We start from the raw sequence: 22,696 nt of genomic DNA on the forward strand, positions 1-22,696 counted from the left end.
GCCTCTTCATGTCACCCCTCCCATAACATGGAATATCATATAATGATACCATTTATTTCATATTAACTGTGTGCCAGACACTGTACAAGTCAGGGATAAAACATTGACTGACACAACTAAAAGCTCACCGTCCAGTGGAACCATTTTATGACTATTCCAAAAACGCAGATTTCCTATATCATTTGATTTCTGGAGGGAGATACAGATGCCCAGAATATTTACATGACTTGTCCATTTTCACACAGCTAGTTAGGGGCGGAAACCCTGGTGGCATAGTGGTTAAGTGCTACGGCTGCTAACCAAGAGGTGGGCAGTTCAAGTCCACCAGGCACTCCTTGGAAACTCTATGGGGCAGTTCTACTCTGTCCTATAGGGTTGCTAGGAGTCAGAATCGACTCGATAGCAGTGGGTGTGGTAGTAGGGGCAGATCAATGCCAGAGACCAACCCGTCTCCTACTCCATAGCATTATTCAGGAAGGAAGGGGAGCAAAGGAAGGGGTAGTGTGCTCTGGGCAAAGAAAGCAGCTGCAGGAAGAATGAGATTCAAACTTTACACATCCATCCTGCAAAAAGAAGGAATGAATTGGTAGATAACAATATTCCCATATACGATGAAGCTGTGTTTATAGATACTCATTGCCGTCAAGTCAATTCCCACTCATAATGACCCTTTGGGACAGATTAGAACTGCCCCATAGGGTTTCCAATGCATGGCAGCCTTTGTCACCTGCTGGTTAAAGCACTTGGCTGTTAACTGAAAGGTCAGCAGTTCAAACCTGCCAGCCGGTCCATGGGAGAAAGATTTAGCAGTCTGCTTCCGTAAGGATTTACAGCCTTGGAAACCCTGCAGTGGGCTCTATTCCGTCTTTATGGGGTTGCTATTAGTTGGAATTGCCTCAATGGCAATAGGTTTGGTTTTGGAATTTTTATGGAAGCAGACTGCTACATCTTCCTCCCATGGAGTGGCTAGTAGGTTCAAACTGACTATCTTAGCTACGTAGTGCTGCTATAACAGAAATGCCACAAGTGGATGCCTTTAACAAAGAGAAATTTATTCTTTCATAGTCTAGGAGGCTGGAAGTCCGAATTCAGGGTGCCAGCTTTAGGAGAGGGCTCGCTCTCTCTGTCGGTTTTGAGGGAAAGTCCTTGACATCAATTTTCCCCTGGCCTAGGAGCTTCTCAGTGCAGGGACCCCAGGTCCAAAAGACACGCTTCACTCTGGAGCTTCCTTTTTGGTGGCATAGGGTCCCTCTCCCCTCTGCTCGATTCTCTTTCATATCTCAAAAGAGATTGACTCCAGATATAACCTAATCCTGTAGATTGAGTCCTGCCTCATTAACATAACTGCCTCTAATCCTGCCTCATTAACATCATAGAGGTGAGGATTTACAACACATAGGATAATCACATAGTATCACAAAATGGTGGACAACCACACAATATTGGGAATCATGGCCTAGCCAAGTTGATACACGTTTGGGGGGGACACAGTTTAGTCCATAAAACTGACCTTTCGTTTAGTAGCCAAGCACTTAAACCATTTGCTGCAAGCCTGTATAGTTTACTGATGTTTTCTGGATATTCTTTTTTCATTTCTTTTGCTGTTTCTGAAGGTCCAGAGTTTACTTCTGGGCATTGTAGGCCAACCACACCTGACCTAGGGGAAGCCAACTACCATATGGAAGACCTCATCAGGGATGTTTATACAATAAAGGGGCCAGTTCCAACAGCACTGCCCCAATAAGTACTGTCTCTCATGCTTAAATGTAATAATTTGGTGTAATCTATGCACTTTATTATTTCCAGAATAATATAAAATTTTCATAAAGATATAAAATATAGTTTATAGAAGTTATTAGTACATGAAAGAGATGACAAAGGGTGCTCTTATTTTTATTTTTGTTTTAATAAAGGCTAATTATAAAAATATAAAATAATCCATAAAGGTCCATGCCCAAATGTCAAAGATTTATGACCCAAATAGGTAGCACTTTTAAGTTATCTAATTATATTTACCTGTGATTTATTGCATTGACACTGTATAAAGTATCTTTGTTATGAAAAGCCAGAAATGGAGTTATCACAATAGCATTATTTTTTTCTCCATTTTGTTTCATGTTGCATAACTTTACTATTAAAATTTTCAATAAAAATATAACAGAGAACACTTAATCCTTATAAAGCTTGCATTAATTCAAGTAACAGGGTTCCGCTACATTGCATTTCGTTTGGTTTAATTCAATTTGATTTAGTTTGAGTCAGGCATTTATTTAATCAAGGATAGGTTGGAAGCCATTAGTCAGGAATACAGTGGATAAAAGGCAAACCAGCTCAGAATCTCTAAGGTATGGTTAAAATAAATTTAATGTAAAATGTATTACATGAATTTACAGCTAGAGATACAGAAAACATATGTAATAGTATTTTACCTTTTTTGAGAATTATAAGTCACTTGTAGGTCTGATTAACACAGAATAATCATTTTATTTCACCAAATACCTTTATGAAACAAATTTAGCTTCCCTAAACATGTTCACATGGAGCCCTGGTGGCACAACAGTTAAGAGCTCTGCTGCTAACCAAAAAGTTGGCAGTTTTAACCTACCAGTGGCTCCACAGGAGAAAAGACCTGGCGATCTGCTCTTGTAAAGAATACAGCCTAGAAGACCCTATGGGGCAGTTCTACTCGGTCACATGGGGTCACTGTGAGTTGAAATAAACTCGATGGCACCTAACAACAACAAACATGTTCACATCTATTCATGAAAAAATAAAGGTTATAACACTTATTAATGAGGACTCTTGTTAAGGATTTCAGGCTGAACGACCCAAAACTAACTACTCAAGAATGTAGTGGGAGAATTCACTAGATTGTAGTAAATATCAAAGATAATTGGGATCTGAGTTGATTTTGTATTTAAGTTTTCAATATTTCTTATGAAGATCCTCCAAAGTTTACTGCTTTCTTAGACTTATTAATATAATTTTTGCATCTGATTAAATATAAATAAATATTCTGCTTGGCAAAGTACTGAATGGACTCAGATTTGGAGTTTTGTGCTGAGTTTTGGACTTTAAAAAGTAGGTAGCTGAACTGTAACTAAGAAGAGAATGGTAAAGGGACAAAGTCAAAAACAAGGTGAAAAAAATTTGCCTGTGAAATCACTAAAGAGATCAGCAACCCTAGGGATCAGAGGAAAGCTTCAAGGATCCACAGAAGGTGTCTTCATATACTGGAAATAGCATTAGGTAGAGTTTATTTATTTATTTATTTATTTTAGAGTTAGCACGGAGGGCAGTGGTGATTCAGTCATAGAATTCTCACCTTCCATGCAGGAGACACAGGTTCGATTCCCAGCCAGTACAGCTCGTGCACAGCCACCCTTGTCTGTCAGTGGAGGCTTGTGTGTTGCTTCCAGACTAAGGAAGACTAGGAAGAAAGGCCTGGTGATGGATTTCTAAAAATCAACCAGTGAAAAACGCATGGATCACAACAGTTTGATCTCGCGCCCAGGGTCTCCATGAGTTGGGAGCTGACTTGAGGACAGCTAACCACAGAGTTCGAATGGGGCTTATTCTTTTACTCCATGTTGGGTTCTGTATGACCAATGTGAAAATAACAAGAAAATAAAATCTCAGTATAAGAACCTCCTCATACTTAAAACTAAACGTTGTTGCCAAACATCAGATGAGGGAAATGATGAGTTCAAGTACAAATTGGAAAGCATTAGCCAGAAATGTGATGGCGAAAAGGCTATCATTGGCACAGAGTGAGATTAGTAATTTTTAGAGGTCCCTCAGTCCTGAAGCAACAAGAATTAGATCGACTCTTTTCTTCCCAAGGCTGTCGGTTTAGAGTTGGCTGTATACCCAGCATTCAATGAAGATTTTAGGAATAGAAGTACATGAGTTGGAGAAATGGAAATGTACTTGATTAGAATGTTCAAAATATAAAACCTTTGAGCTCTCCCTGATTTCAGGTGAGGTGAATTTTAATCAGAAAATAGTGGAAATAGCTATGATTTATTTATACCGTCCACATTATTATTGTGTATATTAGAATTATAATGGAAACCCTGGTGGCGTAGTCGTTAAGAGTTTGGCAGCTAACCAGAAGGTCAGCAGTTCAAATCTAATAGGCACTCCTTGGAAACCCTATGGGGCAGTTCTGCTCTGTCCTGTGGGGTCGCTCTGAGTCAGAATCAACTCAATGGCAACAGGTTTGGTTTGTTTTTTTTTTTTTTTTATATTAGAATTACAGTGGTTACATTGATACCAGCTTCAGTAAAAGCACTCGTTTTGATATTTGTCACAGACTATGGTCACAGACTGTGGGAGCCCTGGTTGCACAGTGGTTAAGAACTTGGCCACTAACCAAAAGGTCAGCAGTTCAAATCCACCAGCTGCTCCCCGGAAACCCTATGGGGCAGTTCTACTCTGTCCTGTAGGATCACAATGAGTTGGAACCAACTGGACGGCACCTAACAACAACAACAGGTCAATTTAACTGTGGGTGCCTTCGGATGAGTATAGTGAGAGGTAGAGTTGGCAGCATGGAATGGGTCTCCCTCCCTCTCTCCTGGAAAATCCCCTGTGGTCTGATCTGGGGCTACACTAGCTATTATAGTAATAGCATCAAAATTTGGAGCTCTTACCCCTCCTTCTTGCCAATCACAACAAAAAGATGATTTCTTCAAACTATGTGGCCTTTAGCTGCTCCTGACTTTGGCAGCGGCCCCATCAGTCTTGTGTCTCTTGAGCAACCAGTTTCTGGGAATAGTTATATAGCTCCCCAGTCTAGGGGGAGAGGAGCACAGACAGGGAGCGGGGTCGGCGGGAGAGGATCAGAGTAAGACTTCCAACTCCAGCATGGTGAGGCAGCAACAAACCAGGGTGGCCGTGGGATACTAGTAAGCACACAAGAATTTCTAAAGAAAACAAGGAAAAGAGTGTCTGGGAGAGACAGGACCCCTGTGTACTTGGGTGGATGGGAGCTCTGGAGATATACTCAGGGACGGTACTATGGGGGAACATTATTTGTACCACAAACTCTAAAGCACAAGACTCCAATTCTAAATATTCCAGCAGATACCCTATGAGGAACTCCAACTGAATACTTTTTTTTTTGGTGGGGTGGGGAGTCTGGGGTAAGGCCTAGGCACAACATTTTTTAAACTTTTATTGAAGCATAACATGTTCTTGTTAGCTTCTGTCAAACTGGTCCCCAACACCTGGCAACCCAGTGTACAATGGGATTGAACCATTGTGATCCATAGGATTTTCATTGGCTGATTTTTGGAAGTAGATTGCCAGGCCTTTCTTCCTAGTCTGCCTTAGTCTGGGAGCGTCACTGAAACCTGTTCAGCATCATAGCAACATGCAAGTTCCTACTAACAGACAGGTGGTAGCTGTACTTGAGGTGCATTGGCCAGGAATCCAACCCTAGTCTCCTTCATTGCCCCCATGAAGTGTAACATACACACATGAAATTGCACAAACCGTATATGCTCAATGAATTTTTCACAAATTTAACAGTCATGTACCCAGCACCCAGATACAGCAACAGAACATTGCCAGGGTCCCAAAAGCCCTACTTGTGACCTTTCCAGTCACTATTCCCTCTGCCAGTGGTAACTAGTACAGGTAGTCTCCAACTTACGGCAGGATTTTGTTCTGATGACTCCATCATAAGTCAGTTCTGACGTAAATCAAATACCTCATTTTTTTTTTAAGTTTTCATTATTATTGTCTTTTAATATCACTATCTTTACAAATTCAATCTTTGTCTTTGGGGGTTGGAAACATTACATACAAATTTACAATATATTTTAACATTGTATGTAGTACATTTTACTACCTATTTGGTTTTTGGTTATGGTAAGAAGTACCAAAAAAAAAAAGACGGTTGTAAGTGCGGTTTGTCGTAACTTGAATACTTCATAAGTTGGGGACTACCTGTATTGTGACTTCTTAAACCATAGATACATTTTATCTACTTTTAATGTTTATGTAAATTGAATCATCACTATGTACTCTTTCTGTATTTGGCATCTTCTTGTGAGATTCTTTCATATTATGCATGTAGTCATCGTTTGTTCATCCACATCATTGTGTGGTATTTTTAATACACACTGTATATGTAACATTTACTGCCCTATGGGGCAGTTCTACTCTGTCCTATAGGGTCACTACTTATATATATATATGTATGTATATTTAATATATAAAAAAAATCACAAACCATACCCATTGCTGTAAAGTCAATTCCAGCTCATAGAGACTTATATACATAAAAGGCTCCCTGGGTGCTGCAAATGGTTAAGCACTCAGCTACTAGACAAAAATTTGACAGTTTGAAACCACCCAGAGGCGCCTTGGAAGACAGGGGTGGTGATCTGCTTCTGAAGGTCACAACCTTGAAAACTCTATGGAGCAGTTCTACTCTGCACACATGAAGCTGTCATGAGTTGGAATCGACTAAACAGCAATTAACAACAACAACATATATACATATATACATGCATGTGTATATATGTACTTATACTGTTATATATATGTATATTTAACATAAGGAACTCTGGTGACACAGTGGTTAAAGCGCTTGGGTGCTAACTGAAAGGCCAGCAATTCAAACCTCCTGGGGGCTCCACTGGAGAAATACTTGGTGATCTGCTGTCTTAAAGACTACAGGTGTGGGGCACTTCTGCTCTGTCCTACAGGGTCGCTGTGAGTTGGAATTGACTTACCAGTGCCCAACAACAGCAATTTTCCGGTGGGTGGCATCCCAGACCAGGGAGATCTCTGTTTCGAGAATGTCCAGGTTTGCAGCATACCTGTCGCCTGTCCTGTGTCATTGCTAGGATCTCCTTGTCTATAATTCAGTGCTTCTCATTACCTGTGTTTCACTCCCCCTAAAAATAGGAGAGACAATTGGTGTGTTATTGATTAAAGGACCTCAGCTTGAAACTTGAGAGTCTTGCATTCCAATCAACTTAATGAACAGATATGGTACATACATAATACTTTTAATCAAATTTAAATTGTAAATTTAGAATATTACAGATTATCTATGATATTAAGCTCACTAGGAATAGAAGTGCAGATAGAGGAAAAAGAGTTTGAGGCTTAAAGTGCAGTTGTTCTATTACCAACAGGAAATGTTGCTCCAGATGGAACGTTTTGTCCCACCACAAAGTTTACTATTTTGCATATGAAATTAATATCTGGTTCTCTTTTAGCCAAACATGTGATATTTAGTAAGACGAGGGTGTGATTTTCCACACCTGTGAGAGCAGGCATATGAATTATTTCTATCACATTCAGTCACAAAGATGTCGTTGTGATGTTTCTCTGAAGTAGCCCCAGAAAGGGGGTTCCAGATGTGTTCCCACGGAGAACATGACAGAACGTTTAGTATATTCCGCAGTCAGCATGCATGTTCAATATTTGCCATTTCTAAAATCGATAACATGCCTTAAAATTTACAGCATATTGAGTACCTGTTCCTTTGTCTTATCGGGTCAAAAATAGAAACCAATTTACAGGTGTTGCTGGCTATTGTTTCTGTAAGGGAGTAGTGTTGAATTTTCAAACAATTTCCACTGCTGGCCTTGTTGTCTCAAACGTTGGGAATGTTGATAGTCTTTGCATTAATCCGGTTAAAGAAATTGCAATTAACTTTATGTTTGAGAGAGTGGTAGCATCATAAAAATAATGTTATTTTTGCTATAATTATTTCTTACTAATAACATGTTCGATTACCTTGAAAAAAAAAGTCTCAAAATCCCTCTATTTCTTTGCACAAATTTCTTATAAGATTACTATTTATCTATAACCTTAAGAGAAGTGACAGCAGCTTGGATACATTCTCCAAGGCAGGTAGTATTTTCTTTGGGAGTATCTTAGGAAACTGTTATCTTTGTTAGTTACCATCAAGTTGGCTCCAGCTCAATAATGACCTTGTGTATAACAGGACAAAATATCTCCCAGTCCTCTGTCATCTTCATGATCTTTGGTATGTTTGAGTCCATTGTTGGATTTCCAGACTAAGAAAGAGTAGGAAGAACGGCCTGGGTGAAACCAGCTAATGGAAACCTGAGTTTCCTAGGACGGCTGTAACAAAGTACCACAAACTGGGTGGCTTATACAGACACCGGTCGTATTCGATCGGAGCCCACCCTACTCCAGCATAACTTCATGTCAACTTGACTGAGAACATATTCAGAGAAAGACTGTTTCCCAACAAGGTCACACTCACAGGTACCATGGGGCAAAGACTTCCACGTATCTTTTGGGGGGACAAAATTCAATCCATGACAAGGAAAAAATATATTTGGTAAATTTTACTGAGAAAAACCAGGCCTAGAAACTGCTTAAAGCTTACTGTACCATGTTTGTAGTCATATTTTGTTTATTCATATGATGCCCTACATTTTAGCTCTTGATTTTAAAATACTTAAAAATGCACTAGAAAACAATTAAGTGATTACCATTGTCCTCCCACCTCCGTTGGTGTTTGCTACCCCACTACCGGTTTTTAAAACACGTTGACAAAGATAATCACAGGCGATATTACTTGAACTGCAGATGACCTAAAATTGGTCTTTTTCTTCTTCAAATCTCAAGTTCCTGAAAAGTGCCACCTAAAGCAACAAAAAACCACAGAGATCGCTGAGGCCGAGTGGCTGCTGATATACCATAGGGATGGGGAAGAGTGACCTTTATATCGATGACCTTCTAGTTTGTCCTGGTTAGTTCTTCAGTCACCTTCGACTGTAAGGGAAGAGAATGGGGAACTGCGATTGAGGAGCTCTGCTGCTCTCCCCACAGAGCACAGGCAACATGGAGAGACCCAATTCCTCTGCCTACCCCGTGTTGGGAAGAAAGTGGGGTAAATGGTAAAGGTTAGCACCTGGAGCACTAGCCAGGTATCAGGCACTATTCTTAGCCCTCACCCACTCCTCACCACTACCACACACACCCATTGCCATCAAGTCAATTCTGACTCATAGCAACCTTACAGGACAGAGTAGAACTGCCCCGTGGAGTTTCCAAGGCTGTATTCTTTACAGAAGCAGACTGCCACACCTTTCTCCTGCAGAGCAGCTGGTGGATTCAAACAGCTGACCTTTCGGTTAGCAGCCAAGTGCTTAACCACTGCTCCTTCAACAACCATGTTGTTGTCATTGTTAGGTGCCTTCGAGTCAGATCTGACTCGTAACAACCCTATAGGACAGAGTAGAACTGCCCCACAGGACTTCCAAGGAGTGGCTGGTAGATTTGAACTGCCAACCTTTTGGTTAGTACCCAAGCTCTTAACCACTATGCCACCAGGGCTCCTCAACAAATGATAATAGAAGGACTATTATCATTTGCCCTTTTCAGATCAGAAGCCTCAGGCACAGGATACTTAAGTAGGCTGCACCAGCTCTCACAACTGCTAAGTGGGGAAGCTAGGAGTAAACCCTGGTCATCTGGTCCAGGGTTCCTGCTCATCATCACCGCACCTTCCTGCCTGTGAGGGATGTGACGATTTCCCTGATTACATTTTTAATTCTTACATTACTCGGGTTAGTATTAATGTTATCCCCATTTTATAGACAAGGAAACTGAGGTTCACAGACATTGAGTTACAGTTTGTTTTCCCCTAGGATGTGTTCTGTTTTAGGAGGAGGCAGGAATGAACCTCTCAGTTGCAGGACAGTGCTCCTGTCACTAACTCAGGCTGCCAGACAAAGTCAGGCCGGAAGGCTAATGTGATGGCTCACGACGGAAGTCAATTGCTGAGTGAGTTAGGACTTTCATAAACCAAGCAAAGGGAAAAGTAAAACGTCTTCCACGAAACAAAGTTAATTGAAGGCAAAGTAGAATAGGTCTTTTTAAGAAATATGCCTGTTTAGAAATCTCACACTGCAGGGTAGAATTATGAGGGAAACCTTTGGGTGAGGGTAAGTTATCACTGGGATATACTAGAAGTTTCTGGGCAAGAAATGATGGGTTCGCTATGAGTTGGAATCAACTGGACAGCAGACAACAAAGTGGATGACCAAATGGAGCAAAGGCAGCATCAGGGATGGTGATCTCACGTCCTGCACTTTGTGATGGGGTTTCCCTATCTGTCTGTCATGCTCGCTATTTTGATTTGAGTGTGTTGTAATGTCCGGTAAGGTTAGTCCCCAACCCTCACCCCACTTCCTCCTCATTGCTCTTCCATTTAGGGTTCTCCTAGTTATTTTTTCTGTATGAACTGTAGAATCAATTGGAAAATAACATTTCTCGCCATTTTAGTTGCACTGCTTTAAATTTATATATAAAAAACACCAAACCCATTGCCGCCGAGTCGATTCTGACTCGTAGAGACTCTATAGGACAGAGTAGAACTGCCCCGTGGGGTTTCTAAGACTATAGATCTTTACATCCTCCCTTGGAGCGGCTGATGGGTTCGAACTGCTGACCTTTCATTAATAGCAGAACGCTTAACAACTGTACCACCAGGGGTTCTTTAAAATTTATGTAAACATGGAAGAAATGAAGTGAAGTCAGTCTGTCCATTTGTTCATATCTACCTTTGTGTTGTTCAGGAATGGCATAAATTTTCCTCATGCAGATTTCATATATTCCTTAATAGGTTTATTTCTAAGTTTCTTTTTTTTTTTCCTTTTTCTTAATTGCTTTGTTTTCAGTGTTGTTACTGTAAATATGGTTTTCTTTTCCATTTTATATTTTAAAAAACACTATGTATAAAGTTAAGAAAGTGGTCATTAATTTTTATCATATGGAGGAGTGATTCTCAAATGTTTGGTTTTCTCTTTACTCATAAAAATTACTGTGGACTACACAGAATTTTTCTTTACATCAGCTTTATATATTGCTATTTACCATATTAAAATTAAAACAGGAATTTGAAAAATATTTATTTGTAGATTTATTTAAAAATAACAATAAGATTAAAGTTCAAAAGGTGGGTGGAGGGCCAGAGACCACCTTGTGACCCGGTATCAGTCAATTTCAGTTAAAGGGAGAGAGCAAGGTTCAATCCATCATGTCAGGGTTAGTCAATGGTTGATCTTTTATTCTCTTTGGAATCAGAATGGTCTCCCTATATGCATGTAAAATAACTGCTCAGAAGAAACCCTAAGTTTCAATTTCAAAAAACAAATAAGAAACCAATTATAGAATAACAAAAAAATTTAAATGAAAAATTGGCATATTTTCCTAAAGGAAATTAATGAAAACAGTGGCATGTTTTACATGTTTCCAAATCCCTTTAATGTCTGGCTTAATAGAAGAATATTGCATATCATGTAAGCTTTGAGAAACTCTACTGCACACACTTGAGAGAATGACAGTGCAAAAGACAAATAACATCTTAGTATTTTCATGAAAGCAATTTTGATCTTGTAAAACCCCTGCAAGAGAACCACTGTGTAGAGTGGTTTTCTTCTTCAGGTAGGAATGATTGCTGAATTTTTCTGAAGATTTTCATACTTTTTTCTCTTTAGGTCTATTAATAATACATGCGTTCTATTCATGGATTTCCTAATGCTAAATGATCCTGGAAATCCCAGAATAGACCCCACTTTGTCAGGATGTGTTAGTTTCTTAATGTGATAATAGATTTTGTTTGTCTTTATTTAGGATTTTTTTCATAGATGCTCAGAAGTGAGATTGGCCTGTCCTAGATTTTTTGTTGATTTCTATAATAAATACTTCACTGTAGAGAATGGCCATGCTATTGATTTTTTGGCATACTTTTCCATGACTCAGAAAAGCCTCATGCAGAACTTACATTATTTCTCTAGTCTAGAGATCTGTGATGACAAATATGACGGGTTCAGCAACATTTTATCATGAGCAAAATGCCCAAATGATGGATTAGATAAAGGTTGACAAAGAGAAACATTGTGCTTCTCACTTCTGTTCCTACTCCTCTCACTAGGCAGGAGCCCTGCACATGGAGACCACTCCCCATGTATATTTTCCCTGTCTCAAATAGCAAGGGTTTGGGGGGAACTATTGCAGACATGACAGTTGAATGTAGTGTAGTGGTTCAGTGGTAGAATTCTTGCCTTCCATGTGGGAGATCCAGGCTCAATTCCTGGCCAATGTACCTCACGTGCAGGCACCATCCTTCTGTCATTGGAGGCTTGTATGTTCCTGTGATGCTGAGCAGGTTTCAGTGGAGCCTACAGACTAAGGCAGACCAGGAAGAAAGGTCTGGCCATATGCTAATGAAAATCACCCAATGACCACCATACAGGTCACAATAGTCCAATCTGCAATCAGTCATGGGGATGGCACAGGACCAGGCCGTGTTTTGTTCTGTTGTGCATGAGGTTGCCATAAGCAGGGGCCCACTGGATGGCACCTGACAATAACAACAGCGTTTAAGAAATGTAACTGGAGCTAAAAAGACTTGACTCAAATACCAGCTTACTTCTTAGATATGTGATTTTACTAAACGTCTCCAAGTTTCAGGCTCCTCCTTTGTGAAATGGAGATAATATCTACCTCATAAGATTGCTGAGAATAAATTGAAATAACATCTGTAAATTGTTTAGGATGGGACCTGGCACATAGTCCTTGTTCAATGATCAGTAGCTAAGTTATTTCAGCAATTGTGCTTTTGAAGGGAGTCAAGAAGGCAGAAGGGAAGGGAGTCAAGAAGGCAGAAGGTAAGGGAGTATAGAAAAGATGGTAGATAGCTGTGACCTAATACAATCAGGGGAGACCTTTGGAAAACCAAAGAGCTAAAATTGAGGTTTGAAGCTCGAGTAGCTGTATTAGTTATCTATGCATAACAACGTACCCAAAAATTTAACAGCTTAAAACAACAAACATTTGTTATTTTACGCAGTCTCTGAGGGTCAGGAACCCAGGAAAGGCTTGGCTGGGTGGTTCTAGCCTGAGATCTCTCAGGAGGTGTCAGCCAAGCTGTCCTCTGGGGCTGTAGTCACCTAAGGGAGCTAGAGGACCGCTCCTATGTGGCGGTTGTCAGGAAGTTTTAGTTCCTGGTCTCTTGGGCCTCTTATAAGGCTGCTTAAGTTACAGCTTCCCTGCACCCCCTGGAATGAATGAGCCAAAATAGAAAGAGAGCCCCAGTCAAAACTTTGACTTTGATAACCAAATCTTGGAAATGACATACCATTACTCTACCATATTCTATCGGCCCCATAGACTGATCTTGGTTCAGTGTGGGAGAGGACTACACTAGGTTGTAGATAACAGGAGGAGATCATTAAGGCACCATCTTAGGAGCTGGCCACCACTGTCAACTTGAGGCAAATGGAAAGAAATTGGAAACTTGGTGGAAAGGAGGAAACTTGGCTGGGCGCTGGTATGAATGCAATCCCTGCCATAAAGATGGGCAACCCATGTGAATGTTGACTGAACAACCTTACTGGAGCCTTAAAGTGGGAGGTAGACATAGAGCAATTGTGGCAGCAGGCAGGGGGAGGGGGAGAGGCATATGACCCTGCACACTTCTTGAGCTGTGCCAGGTGATTTCTTGGCTAAATCTCCAGAAGAATGACATGGAGGAGTAACTTCTAAAGTAAAAAATGCCTTTCACTTACCCATCTCAACCTTTGGGTAAGTTGTTTCAATTTTCTCAACTTTAACTTCCACATTTTTTTTAAATTTTTACTGTGCTTTAAGTGAAAGTTTACAAATCAAGTCAGTCTCTCATACAAAAATTTATATACCCCTTGCTATATACTCCTAATTGCTCTCCCCCAGTGAGACAGCCCGCTCCTTCCCTCCACTCTTCTTTTAAAAAATTTGCAATGCTTCACGAATTTGCATGTCATCCTTGCACAGGGGCCATGCTCATCTTCTCTGTATCGTTCCAATTTTAGTATATGTGCTGCCAAAGCAAGCACTAACTTCCACATTTTTACGCAGAGCTAATGATCACTCCCACAACCTGGAGAAGAGCAAATGTGTGAATGATAAATGTGAAAGCATCTGATGGAAGTGATTTTATTGTTGTGAATGAGACAGTAGACATGAGCCAGTGACTGTCCCCTGCCAGCAGGTACAGACCAGGCACTCCTGGTCCCTGATTCTATATTCAGCCCTCTGTCCAGGGCCAGACTCATGGTGGACACTCGGGGTAGATTTTGAATTCTTGAGTGAGTCAATAAAACTGTTCTCCCTCTTCCAGATGACACTAAAGAATTGGCGTTAGTTTAAAAAGGCTCAGGTGTTTATGTCACAGGACTCTGATTCTGGAACCAGCCAAGCGATCAGCTACCAGGTCCAAACCAAGGGGGCTTTGTCAGCTACCGCGAAGCTTCTGGATTCCTGGCATAGTCAGTGTGCTCCAGTTACCCAGCTGTTGAAGCTGTCCTGCCATTCGGCTGTATAGTATTCAAATAAAACACATGTAAAGTCCATGCTACTTGGGTTTCCTTTCTACAGAATGTAAGAGAACAATATGGGTGGATTACTCTCAGTGATGACAGTAGCGTTGATTACGATCTATGTTGCATTTTCTAGTTAGGCTTCGTACATGCATTATGTCACTTATACTTTAGAGGATCCCTAGTGGTTTGTTTTTTTTTTAGTGGTTAGTTGTTGCCCTTAATTTACAGAATAGAGAAAGCAAGGCTCTGAGTTAAGTTTTGTTAACTACCATATAGCTAAGATGCAAATCTTTACTCAGGACAGAAAGCCTGGCATTTGCTCCAAAACCCCGTACAATCTACGAAACCAAAAAAAAAAAAAAAACCCACTGCCCTCAAGTCGATTCCAACTCACAGTGACCCTATAGGACAGCGTAGAACTGCCCCATAGAGTTTCCAAGGAGCACCTGGCGGATTCAAACTGCCAACTCTTTGGTTAGCAGTCATAGCACTTAACCACTATCCCACCAGGGTTTCCATACAATCTACAGTATATTAAATAGTATCTAATTTTTCCTTCTTGATTCATAATATACGTCAGGAGGTTATATTACATCAGGGTCAGCTTCGTGCATAGCAATTCAATTTTATTTTTATATGAGTGAAATGATTCATTGAGCTTTTCATTTGTTAGATGGGCTTCTCTGCTGTGCATGTTTACTTGAGCTCGTCAAAGGACAGCGGATGTCCATTGTCACAGCATCTCTCAGAGGTGGCTGGTAACTTTAGCTATACTAGGCTGCTGCTGAAGAGTCGCACAGTGGGATCTGTTATTAATAAGTGCAATAGGATACTTTGAAGGCCAGAGTAGCAGGGATGGGGGTCTGGGGACCATGGTTTCAGGGGACATCTAGGTCAATTGGCATAGTAAAATCTATAAAGAAAACATTCTGCATCCCACTTTGGTGAGTGGCGCCTGGGGTCTTAAACACTAGCAAGTGGCCATCTAAGATGCATCAGTTGGTCTCAACCCACCTGGAGTAAAGGAGAATGAAGAACACCGAAGACACAAGGTAAATATGAGCCCAAGAAAGAGAAAGGGCCACATAAACTAGAGACTACAACAGCCTGAGACCGGAAGTACTAGATGGTGCCTGGCTACAACCGATGACTGCCCTGTCAGGGAACACAACAGTGAACCCCTGATGGGGCAGGAGAACAGTGGGATGCAGACCTCAAATTCTTGTAAAAAGGCCAGACTTAATGGCCTGACTGAGACTAGAGGGACCCCGGAGGTCATGGTCCCTGGGCCTTCTATTAGCCCAAGACTGGAACTATTCCCAAAGCCAACTCTTCAGACAGGGTTTGGACTGGACTATAAGACAGAAAATGATACTGGTGAGGAGTAAGCTTCTTGGCTCAAGTACACAAACCCATGAGACTATGTGGGCAGCTCCTGTCTGGAGGTGAGATGAGGAGGCAGAGGGAGACAGGAGCTGGTTGAATGGACACAGGGAATAAAGGGCAGAGAAGAGGAGTGTGCTGTCTCGTTACAGGGAAAATAGCTAGGAGTGCATAGCAAGACGTATGCAAGTTTTTGTATGAGAGACTGACTTGATTTGTAAACTTTCACTTAAAGCACAATAAAAAAAAAAAAGTGCAATAGGATAAATAAAACCTAGAAACCTCCCTGTCTGATTCTGGGCTTGAACCTGCAGCTGTAGTGTGCTATAGATTGTAAGGGGCTTGACTTTTAATTCTATACCCCATGTACAATTTACCTGCCTGATTTCATGTGCTAATTTGGAATTTAAGCAGCAGTAGAACTTTAATATCTTCTTAACATTTCCCTTGAAAGGTTTCAGAGCTCTTCCAGCGCTAGTTTTAACTTTTGGTTGGTTTCATGGTATCTATGAGAAATAAATTATGTAGACGTCAGTAGGAATGATTCAGTTTTCTGTCCTTAATGATCAAATCAGCTCGTGCTCCTGTCTGCCTTCTCGAACAATAGCCCATGTTCTTTTCATTACTGATTCTTTTAACTGTTTTAGAAAATCCAAAACATGCTAATCCAAATTTAAATCTTTCTTTTGTGTCACAAAGAAAGAACAGGCTTTCTGTCTGTTATTCAGATCTGTTCCTTTGGGTTGAAAAATATTTTGACAATGGAACTGTCATGAACCTCTATGAATGAAACTGTTCTTTTTCGCTCCCTGGCTACATCTTTTATTCTGTCTGTTCTTCCTTTCCCTGAATAGATTTGGAGATAAGGTGTCCTATTATTATGTAATATCAGATGCTATTTATGAGAGCTTTCCCTATTATTAAGCCGGTGCTTCTATAGCCTATGGGTTGGCGGCTTTTCAAAATGATGAGCCCAGATTTCTGTCCCATTTTTCCCGAAACGATGAGGATGTGGGTAGTGGCTGGAGTGATACTGGGAACAAGACTCTGAGTACCAACATCCAACTTTCAAGGAGGTGGTTAGGAGGAGGGTATTGATCTCCAGCACTGATGGTAGCTTGCATAGTCCCAGGGGTCTGGACAAGTGACTGGAGGGAAGGGCCACCACTAGCCTTGATGTGCTGCTGAGAAGCTAGTGTCTTGCACCATTCCTGCTGTAGCTGAAGTAAAGTTCTGTTCGCAGGTAGAAAAGGTCAATCAGATCAGTTTTTAAAACATACAGAGAAAGAGAGAAAATGGGGCAAAATGTTAACAATTGAAGAACCTGGGTTAAATCTCCATTCTTGCAGTTCTTTCTCTGAGTTTGAAGTGTATCAAAGTAAAGAGTTTCACTTATGCCCACACGCACACACACACACACACACACACACACGCACTTTCCAACAAATGTTATGGATCCTGACTACGAGGTATTTATGACTGGGGGAGCATGTCTCCCCAGTTTTTGAATGTTCTTCAGGATATAAGCCTAATATGCCTTTTGCCTAAACTGCTAGTACTACTCTATTTCGGGGTATGGTCAGTGCTGATTTGGGAAAGGACCAGCTAGGAGCAAAGAAACCAGTAAGTGCAAAGCTAGAGACAGCAAGCGTACGTTGTCTGTGAGAGTGGCTGGGCCAGCTACTCAGAGGAACCAAGAATGGGTTCAATCTGTCAATACGCTGACAAAGCCAGCATGAACACGGACTTCACGGGGGAGCAGTTAGTATTTGGACTGTGTTTTTTTTTCCTGTTCATTTGCTTTGACTAAAAAAAACATAAAAATTATATTAAAGAAAGGAAAGTTGTGTTCTTTCAATCTGATATAGGGTGTCTGCTTCAGTTGGATTCTCTTTCTTGAGAAAAAAAAATAGCATTAAAGTTAAAAAAAAAAACCTATAATTAATGAGAAAAAAATAAATCCCCTCACAAACCAAGAAAGTGCTAGACAACTTCTGCTCAGCTCTGCCATCTCCCCTCTCAACAATTTTATATACTTCCTCACGATTAGAAAGTGGATTTTTCAAAAAACAAATGATATTTTATTATCAGAAGCCCCAACATGAGAACATTTGTTATTACCTATTTTTTTTTTTTTTTCAAATGTAGAAGTTGAGCCTCTGAGAAGCAAAAAATTAAAAATGATATTAAGGAAACAAACCTCAAGTCCATTAATTGGTGCCTGATTTGATCTGAAAAACTTTGAACTGAACTAAGTTTTGCATCTTCACCTCCACCCCACCATATATTTAGTCCCAATAAGGTGATCATTCATTTATTTATTAAGTGTGATAAAAAAACAAACCCTTTGCCATCTAGCTGATTCCGACTCATAATGACCCTCCCTATAGGACAGAGTAGAACTGCCCCATAGAGTTTCCAAGGAGCACCTGGTGGATTTCAGCTGGCTTCCTTTAGGTTAGCAGCCGTAGCACTTAACCACTACACCACCAGGGTTACCAGAAGTATGATAGGTGGCCTTAAATTGCTAAAGTTTGTTTGTTTGATTTTTGCGTTTCTTTCCTCCAATATAGTTCGACTTGTTCTTTTTTAATGAGTAACATCCTGAATTCTGACCAACATAATTTGAAAGCATGAAATAATGATGCAGTCCCCTGCCACAATGTTATAATTTTGTCTTTGAGCTATACTGATAATAATAATTGCTATTATTACTATCACTGTTATAGCAGCCAACATATGCTTAGGGTATTCTGGGTTCCAGAAACTATTCTAAACACTTTACACACGTTATTTCAAAGTAGGTCAGTACTATTCCTATTACCCACATTGTGAAGGAGGAACACAAAAACTTAGAGTTGTTTAACTCTTCCAGGGATATAGCCCATGATCTTAACTATTTTATAGTCACGTGATTTTGTTCTTTATGTGTGATGACTGACATTTTTAAAAAGTGGCATAGTCCTTTATTTAAGTGGTATATTTAAAGATTTTCTACTCTCTTAACTGTGCTACAAATGGAGCTATTAACTGTTCTAGAGGGAACCATACTGCCATTGTAGGAGGGATTCAGGCTAAGGTTGAATGATGCTTGTCATAGAAGTTCTCAGAAAAAATCATGAACTGGATGTTAGGTTTGGCCAGATAATCTTTATTTCGATCCAATGTCTGTCTGAGTCTTTGGTATTATGCTTTTGTGAAAATTGAGGTTAATAGTGGCTGACCTGTATAGTTTATAGAATGTTTATGAAAATCAAATAAAGTCATGTCTATGGCTATGGTTGGAAAGAGGGCAGTGGTGATTCAGTAATTCTCGCCTTCCATGCAGGAGACCCAGTTCAATTCCAGGCCAGTGCTCCTCAAGGGCAGCCATAACCCATCTGTCAGTGGAGGTTTGTGTGACGCCATGATGCTGAACAACTTTTAGCAGAGCTTCCAAACTAAGTTGATCTAGGAGAAAAGGCCTGGCTACGTATCTGCCAATGAAAACCCTGTGGACACAATGGTCCTGGTCCAATCCTAAACCTGTCATGGGGATAGCACAGGACCACCAATGTGTATGGGGTCATCGTGAGTTGAGCACCAGCTTGAAGACAGCTAACAACAACAAGTTGGTTGGAAAATGGCAAAATATTTCAAAATATGGGAGCTATTATAATTATCTCTAATTTTTATTATTTTACACATCAAATCCAAATTTTTTTTTTCACCATAGAAGGTTTTAGTCTTTAAATCTATAATCCAACCCAATGGAGAACAATTGCATCAATGACGCCACAGCCGAGCCCTTTGAAACCCTGTGGAGCACAGTTCTACTGTGACACACACAAGGTCACTATGAGTAGGAGTCACCTCCAAGGCATCTGGTCTGCAAAAAAAGAAGATGCATTTCCAAGACACTCTCTGTTCATTAAATTTGATTTCCAAAAGTAGAAAAAGAGAAGTACTTTTTTTTTTTTCGTTAATTTACTGATGTTAGAAAAGATAGTTTCACGAAAGGTTCTTTTCGAAATTACGTATTTCTGTCTGACAGCTAAAATTTTATTTTCACCATTAGAGAAAAAAAAACCTTCTAGAACAATTCCTATACATCCCTGCATTCTTATGTAATCATACCCAAAGCAATGTATTCTTTTCTTCATGATTCAGGGTCATTATTGGAAACAACATTTATTTTACCATCAGGAAGATAGCAATGGCCGTGAGGCTAGATGGGCCCAATTGTTAATGCTCTTTGAGCTTTTATGCCATTTTTAGAGTGCCTCTGCCTCCTGCTTGTCAGTTGTCACATTTTGCTGCTCTCAGTGTCCTTGCCTCCAGCAATATCCCATCATCCTCTAATTTGGTGCTGGAGTTCTGACACGGGCCAGGAAACCAGGCAAACACAACTTTAACGCAATGTTTCATAATTTAGCAAACAAACCAACCAACCAAAGTACTGAAGTAAGACTGTGGGTGTTTTAACAATTCCTTTGGCTAAGACTTTCAGAGTTTATTTTTTGGCTGAGTTTTGGACAGGATTGAATTTTTGGATATGTGAGGCAGGAAATATAAAAATTCTGACAAATGAAATGATATGTTTACAACCTTTCAGGATAGCTTATCCAAAAACACCAAACCCATTGCCATTGTCACAGAGTAGAACTGTGCTCCACAGGGTTTTCTTGGCTGTAATCTTTACAGAAGTGAGTCTTCAGGCCTTTCTTCTGTGGAAAACTTACCAGCAAATAATATTATAAAAGCTACTTTAAGTGAGTCAGAAATAGATGACATCAAACATTTACCTGGAGTTCTGAGGTAGAGGATGAGATAAAATTTGGGAGGCGGAATTAATTCTGTGCTTTGAGGGGTAGGAAGAAAAGTTAAATGCATGTGGACCCCTGGGAGCATTCTAGGGTTTCACCTGCCCCAAGTCCTTAAATAAGTGAATAATTTTCCACTCTTGTTCTGCACCCAGCCTCTTATGGGAAAAGCCTTCCAGACACAGTACTAATTACAGTTCAGCTTCTTAAAAAGGGGAAAATATATCTAAACCACAACTCTTGGTTTCTGGTACCTCCAACCTTCCCCATTTCAGTAAATGCCACCAATTTGTCAAGATAAATTTGTCAAGATGACCTGGAGTCATCATTGATTCCTCCCTTTTCCTTAATTCATCAGCAAGTCTTGTGAATTTTCTCTCTAAACAATCTGAATCTATCTGTTTCTCTCCATCTTCATGGCTACCACCCTGGTCCAAGTTGCCATTGTCTCCCACTTGGACAATCACAGCAGCTTTCTAGATTGTCTTCATCATTACTTCTTGCTCTCCCCACCCTCCTGTCCAGACCAGTCAAGTTGCCTTTGAGTCGATCCTTACTCACAGTGCCCCATGTGTGTGAGAGCAGAACTGTTCTCCATAGGGTTTTCTTTTTATATACAGTTCATTTTGTTGTTGCTACTGAGAATATACACAGAACATACACCAATTCAATAATTTCTGCACATACAATTAAGTGACACTGATTGCATTCCTCAAGTGCATCCATTCTCGTCCTCCTTTTCCTGAATTGTTCCACCCCATTAACATAAACTCACTGTCCCCTAAGTTTCCTATCTAATCTTTCGAATTTGCTGTTGTCAATATTTGATCCTAGATAGATAGCTCTTGAAAGAGCTCAATGCTCAAGACAGATATTCTTTACTAGTTAAGTTAAACAGTTGTTTGGTTTTAAGAAGAATTCAGGGGATATTATGTTTAAAGGTTTAAGGGCTATGTCAGGGCAGTAGTTTCAGGGGTTCATCCAGACTCCATGACTCCAAAAAGCCTGAATTCCATGAGAATTTGAAATTCAGTTCTACATTTTCTCCCTTTGATCAGGATTCTTCTACAGAATCTTTGATGAAAACATTGGGTAATGGTAGCCAGGCACCATCCAGTTCTTGTGGTCTCATGGCCAAAGGGGGCAGTTGTTCATGGAGGCAGTTAGCTACACATTTCATTTCGCCCTTCTTTTCCTTACTTTCCTTCTTCTTTTGCTGCTCCAGGAGAATAGAGATCAATTGTTGCACCTTGGATGGTCACCTACAAGCTTTTAAGACCGCAGGCACTATGCGAAGAACTGGGAGGCAGAAGAGAAGCACTAAACACAGTATTAGGCCAGTTAACTGAGATGTTCCATGAAACCATGACCCTAAACCTCCAAACCAAGAAACCAAATCCCATGAGGTGTTTGGTTGTACATAAGTGGCCTCAGCAGCTGCTCTTTTTATCGTTGTTGTAAATATATCTGTCACACAACTTTTGCCAATTCAGCTTTTTCCAGATGTGCAACTTATTGACAGATATTGCATTGTCTGTGCAACCTTACACTTAATCAATGTAATTTTTCCATCACTGTAAACTGAAACACGCTGCTCCATAAACAGTAACTCCAGCTTTTCCCCTCCCTCCATTAATAATCTTTGCTCTCTATACATTTGCCTGTTCTTGTCTTTTTATATAAGTGGGGTATTACAGTGTTTGTTCTTTTGTTACTGACTTATTTCACTCAGCCTAATGACTTTAAGCTCCATCCATGTTGTAGCCTGTATTAAGCCTTTATTTCTCTTTCTGGATGAGTAGTATTCCATTGTATGTATTTACCACATTTTGTTTATCCATTCATCCATTGATGGGCATTTAGATTGTTTCCACCTTTTGGCTATTGTAAATAATGCTGCAAAAAACATTGGTGTCTGTTCACATCTCTGCTTTCAGGTCCCTTGGGTGTATTCTTCACAGTGGAATTACTGGGTCATATGGTAGTTCTATCTTTAGTTTTTTGAGGAAAAACCACACTGTTTTCCACAACAGCTGTGTCATTTTGCATTCCCACCAGCAATAGACAAGGTTCCAATTTCTCCACATCCTCGCCAATATTTGTTATTTTCAGTTTTTTTTTTTTTTTTTTTTAAATCATTGCCAC

At 40.2% G+C, this 22,696-nt stretch overlaps 1 protein-coding gene and 1 non-coding gene across 3 annotated transcripts in view; one reads left to right on the forward strand and one right to left on the reverse strand.

Moving 5' to 3' along the window:
- Positions 1–22,696, forward strand: part of RGS7 (regulator of G protein signaling 7) — a 572,390-nt gene that overhangs the window by 493,015 nt on the left and 56,679 nt on the right. The window lies entirely within an intron of this gene.
- Positions 13,774–13,880, reverse strand: LOC126067122 (U6 spliceosomal RNA). The gene has a single exon (XR_007515351.1). It is a non-coding gene; the product is annotated as a U6 spliceosomal RNA (small nuclear RNA).

The sequence above is a fragment of the Elephas maximus genome, chromosome 24 (genome assembly GCF_024166365.1).
Source record: "Elephas maximus indicus isolate mEleMax1 chromosome 24, mEleMax1 primary haplotype, whole genome shotgun sequence".
NCBI classification, from domain to species: Eukaryota; Metazoa; Chordata; class Mammalia; order Proboscidea; family Elephantidae; genus Elephas; species Elephas maximus.